The sequence below is a fragment of the Mytilus galloprovincialis genome, chromosome 7 (assembly GCF_965363235.1).
Source record: "Mytilus galloprovincialis chromosome 7, xbMytGall1.hap1.1, whole genome shotgun sequence".
In the NCBI taxonomy this organism is placed as follows: domain Eukaryota; kingdom Metazoa; phylum Mollusca; class Bivalvia; order Mytilida; family Mytilidae; genus Mytilus; species Mytilus galloprovincialis.
The window spans coordinates 16875132-16881274 of record NC_134844.1 but is presented as its reverse complement, the minus strand read 5'-3'; positions in this window follow the sequence as shown (position 1 = coordinate 16881274).

Here is a 6143-nt window from a genome sequence, read left to right as displayed (position 1 = left end):
TCTGTTAGGCCATTGCAATAAATGATTGGTTGACAGGAGTCCCTTTGCGCCAATTACTGTTTTTCAGACATTTCCGCCAATTGTTTTCTTCAAATGAATCAATTATTGCGCCAATATTCGGAACTCATTTGCGCCAATTTACCTGTACACATATCTATCATACATGTATGTTAATGCTTAATAAATATATTTTTATTCTTATTTTTGGCTCATGAATATAGATCTCTATACTAAGGAATGTATTCAAACCAACAGATGAACACTTAGTATTAAAAGTGTTCAGTGAAGTCAGTGAAGAATATTAGAAAATCAGCAGGAGATACCAATAATGGAGCAGAGGCATTCCAAAAGAATAATGTCATAACATCGTTTAACTGTTTCTTGCATGGTGATCCCATCGTTCAAACACATATGGTCGGTATGTGTTTTTTGACAAAATAGTGAAGCTTCAAGCTACTACATGTATAATAAAATACAGTAACCATGCATCAACAGTTAAAAGACGACGTTCAAAAAATGCAGGAGAACTCAGCGCAGCAGAGCCGTTGTTTATGGAGGGTGGTAAAGGGGGTGTGCTTGCACGAAAAAAACGTGAAATAAGACATAATTTCACGTTGAACGTGAAATAATTTCTGTGATGAACGTTGCACGAAAAATAAATACTTTTATTTGAACCTTTTGTGACTGAGTCACTGTCTTCTTGTATATATTAACTCTTTGTTTTACTTGATATTCCCGATTTAGTATACACATTTATGATATAATTGGTTTACGGCTTTTAAAAAAGTATTTCTTGACGATCCCTGCCAAGTGTTTGAATTTTATTTGAAAAATACCGAGCACGCAAAATAAGACTTTGAAAATCACGATGCACGTAAAATTAAATAAGCAGAACACGTTGAACGAGGCACCCGTCTTGCACGACTGAACGTCAAATAAAAAAGTAAAAACACGTTGAACGTCAAATAAAAAACGGCGATCACGTTGCACGAAAATAACCCTTTACCACCCTCTTTATGCAATGAGTTACAAATTCGAGCCTTTAATGTATATATATACATTGTTGGGTTATATATACAACTCGTCTAAACATCAACCCAACAATGTTAGATCTGTAAATTTGCTTTCGCAAATTTTTTGTTCTTCCCTCGCCAGGATTCGAACCCATGCTACTGAGATATCGTGACACCAAATCGCCTGCACTGTAGCCGTCCCGCTAGACCACACGACCACCTGGGCTTCACAATATAATAAAGCTTTCGGTGGCCGTGTGTTACCTTTCCTCGTCAGTTTTAATCTAGCGTCGTACTACAGTACATGATATATATAAGGCATGGAGATGTTATTGTTACAGATCAGCTCAATTATCTAAAGTAAAGGATCCTACAAATTAATACAAGATACAGTCACAAAAAAATAATTATATTTATAAGTACGTCTTCATCAGGAGTCAGTGACAACTCTACAACAGATTTATCCATCGGATCACCACCAATGATGGTGATACATGGCTGTGTACATTATGTATATACAACTCGTCTAAACATCAACCCAACAATGTTAGATCTGTAAATTTGCTTTCTCAAATTTTTTGTTCTTCCCTCGCCGGGATTCGAACCCATGCTAATGAGATATATTTGTTGTCCGACTGTACCTATTTTTTTGTGTATTCTATTAAATAACTTAAAATGAAGGAAAATGGGAGTCATTTTCCTACTAATTGGCACAATCGTATATTTTATTTTTGGCGCAAATGAAAGTATGTAATTTTAAAACAAGTGGCGCAAACGTAGCATTAAGAGAAAAAAAAAGTGGCGCAAAAGGGCGCATTTTTGGCGCAAACGGATTCTTCCCGATTGGTTAGTGATTGCTTTACATCGCTTTACGCAAGAAAGGCTAAATCGCAGCGAAAAAAAAAAACAATCTAACAAGATCACTACGAGCAAAAGATCAAAAGATCAAAAGAACTTAAACATTGAGACTATGATCACACAAGTATACTATAGTTGTCTGGGTTTACTAACAAAACAATCAAAATGGTTAATGTCAACATTGTTGAAAGCAGGCATGGAAGTTGCAATTTTTACTGAAATATCAATGCCTTACTTATTGATTCAAATTAATGATTATAATGCCCATACTTTTAATCTTTTACCTTCTATGTTTCAAATTACTCTATATCATCATAACAAAGTATATGCGCTCGCGTTGCAACTATAAGAGCTTGGCCGTTAGGGGCAATATATGGATATTCTCGGGTGGGGGGGGGGGGAGTTAAAATAAGTAATTTGCCTTGTACAAACTGGGAATGTATAACTTTGCACACAACAGGGCGAAAGTTAATATTTCACAACACAAAATGTAGGAAAGATTAGGATGCAAATGTGTGTTGGTATTCATTTGCAGCCGCCTTCAGAAACCAAATGGCCGTACCCTTAAATATATTTCAACAAATCAGGCAACATTTAGGCGTACAGTGTAATTAAGATTTGATACATACATTGTTCAAACTAATTTCTTCGATCTACAGCAATATGGTAATTACACCTGACCTTTTTTCATAATAAAAGATTTTATGATATTGCTGTTGCACTTTTTGCATAATTTTTTTTTTAAAGTATTTTCATAATTTATATTTAAGAGTTTCCCTACAGCCTAGGAATGGCTATGTATGATATGACATTTTTCCCTCAAAAGTAAATGTTTAACCGGGTTTTTTTTTTTTTTATTATTTTGGTTCCAGAGGAAATAATATTGCATAATGTATTTTCAACTTGGATCTTATGTAATGAAGGAACTTCTATACTTCATGACATTATCAGCTTAGTAGTCAGTATTGACATGGTTTACTATAGTATAACAAACCAGGCAAAGTAAATCTTAGACGGATTTAGTTAAAATCTCTATTTCATACAGCTTTTCAACTGTTTCGGTTCCTATATATATATATCAGTGACTTTCAGATATCGACGACTTTGAGCTTTCCCGATGAAGGCAAATCTGTATAGTGTTGTTATCATTTTGAGCTGTAAAATACAAATATTAAATATTATTTATAACAGCAGAAAGCAGTGTAGTATAACGAAATCAGAGATCTATATTTTAATTAGATTGCCAAAAGACGTGTTCCTTGGTCGGATAAGTTAACGCATTCTAAGACCCATTGGTGGCCTTCTGCTGGTTTTCACGCCCATTTGTCGTGTTGTTGTCTCTATGACATGCACATAATATTTATAAAATTGAGAATATGGAAACGAGAAAAGTGAGGAGAAAACAGTTCAACTTCACGTTATCAACTTTATTTCTTGGCAGCTGTATAACTTTTTATAAATATGCAAGAGGACGAATAACGGTCAAGTATCGTTTTATTTGCAATTACAATGAATAGTTCTATTCGCACTATTCTAACTGGATGGCATCAAGACAAGCCAAGTGCAACAAGTATAGAAGAGATGAAATTACAAGGAAGGAATTAGATAAATCATGTGTAGCCTACAAATACTGACAACAACATATTTATAATTCATTGCATACCTTTATATGGACTTAAATGTAGTGCTTTTGAATGTTATAGATGTTTACTATCTGATTTTATCTTTTAAGACGACTTATTTACCAGTAAACAATCGGCGCAAATGAAAGAAAAGATTGGCGCCATGCATTGAAAAGCAGATTGGGGCAAATGCAAAACGCCGTAATTGACATATCATGTGTTGTTATAACACACCGAAGACAAATCATAAGGCTGAAGCCACCTCGCTCATATAAATATATTTTGATTATGCTTCAGATTATTTATGTGGTGTTTTAAAATCTTTTAACCGGTGGGCTGTTGTTTGGCAAAATTTCAGTCCTTTTCCAATATTCTCTCATTTTCCAATGACAGTCCAAATTGCCCCGACCTTCATCCCCGAAGCCTCTTTTTTAGAACCTTTTAAGTATTTATTTTTAATTTGTTCCTGCACATGCATGAAATCTTTGCAGCTGAAGGTAGAACAAACAACAAATCTCGCTGTGGCAAAGGCATCATTCTATCAAAAAATTAAAAAACGCACAAGATTTTTTGATTGACTTAAATCTATCATAGGCTGAGTGATCAAAGAAAGATTTTAATTATTCAGGTATACGACTCAAAAGGATCAATTTCTACTCCAGTTTGCGTTCCCCTTCAATTGTTGATTTATCCCTGAAAAAATACCAGGAATACTAGTACCTGTTTATGGATCAAAATGATGATTATTTACCTGAAACCGATTGTTCATCTTTAAGAATATTAAATCCCAAAACAAACGCACTCTTCATAATCTAATATCTTATTCATTTAATTGTTATATTTATGAAATAAGTAGATCTAGTATAATTTCAAATGAGACAAAATTCGACCAGTTAAGAACGAGGATGTAAACAGCTTTTTTTAATATTTTGCTCTACCGTAATTTCGGTGGAAAAGAATGAATGCTGTTGTAAGAACCAAAAGTGTCTCTTCATCGTATTAACTGTTATGTAATCCTAAGGTTGTTGTATGGATTGAAGGTGATTTGTTTGTCAGCAAAAGATATTAAAAACCTTAGTACTTATTTCATTAAACTTATGAAACAAATCCAGCATCTACCAGAAAGAACTGCTAATATTGCTACTCTTTTGTTACTAGGTCAGATCCCAATTGAAGCTGTTGCTCATAAGCGAATGTTATGTACATTTAGAAACATTGTAGCGAACAAAAACTCTGTTGAATTTTTATTGCCAATAGACAATTAGCTATAAAAAAACAAGGACTCTAAGAGCTGGTTTATAAGAATTGCTGAGTTTACTGACAAATATGAACTACCATCTCCTCACGAGTTATTAGTCAATCCTCCGTGTAAATATAAATGGAAAATACTGGTCTCGAAGGTTGAACATTAACTTTTTCTGGCTGGACAAACTAAAAACTGAGGCCAAAGAAAAATCAACTCTCAAATTACTTAATATTATAAAGGACACAATTATTGGTAAAACTCATAACATTTGGTTTAGTGGGAGCTGAGCCGTTTGCTGTCAAACGTTGCAACATAAAATCCAAACTCGCTTGTGGAAGTCCGAACCTACACACTTCAACAAGACAGAGCTAAATTTAGTAGGCAATCCGTGAGTCCAATTTGTCAACTATGTAAGCATGAACCTGCAGATCGTGAACACTTTATAGTCAAGTGAAAAGTATTGGAGGAAGTTAGGTCTCCGTTCATCGACAAACTGAAATGTTATCTTAAAGACATTATTAGTGAAACTCTATTTAATGAATTATTTCAGAGTAACAACAATTAATTATTGACTGCTCGAAGTTTAATTTCTTAACAAATCAACAACATGTACACATTGAGAAAATTAGAGCGGGCCTATGCTTTAGCTTATATCAAAAGCGTTCTTCAATGTTATAATAGTGAACAGAAATGCCTATGATATGGAAATATATGTGATAATTAGAAATGACTGAGAACTGTAACTGTGCAGATAAAATGTTGGTGGGATTTGTACAGTGTACGTATATAGTGACAATTCATAGGATTTTAAAGAGCATATTTCACACTGACAAAAGACAACAGTGTCAGTGGTTCATCTGACAGAGGTGGCAAATACTGGATAGGTAAAGGTATCGTAAGACTGAACGCTAGTATAGCTATCTCATTTGGTTTTTGGTGGAGTTTCATTTGCAATCATGCCCCTTCTTATTCTAAAATATACTTAGAGATATTTTTGGAGTCTGAATCACTCATCCGGATTTAACAACTTACAGTGACTGAATTCACCAGAAATCGTGTAAAGAAGATGTCACAAACATTTTTAATATAGCTCTTGTGATGGTCTCTGATGGAAAGTGTCTCATTGGTAATCATACCAAACCCTTTATATTTAATGTAATGGCAGTCATATGCGACATACTTTTAAAAGTACAAACCTATGTGATGCCTGTGGCGGATGGGTACATACTTATCCTTGCTTGAAGATAGTTTACTTTTGATTATGCATTCCTGGTCAAGGTTTAGAGTATCAACCATATAGCTCCATAATTATGACCATATGATGAATTGTATTGGTGTAAACTGGCCCAGTAGTTAAAGAGAAGACATTTTTTTATTTGGGAAAATGATAGATGCCTAGTGAAA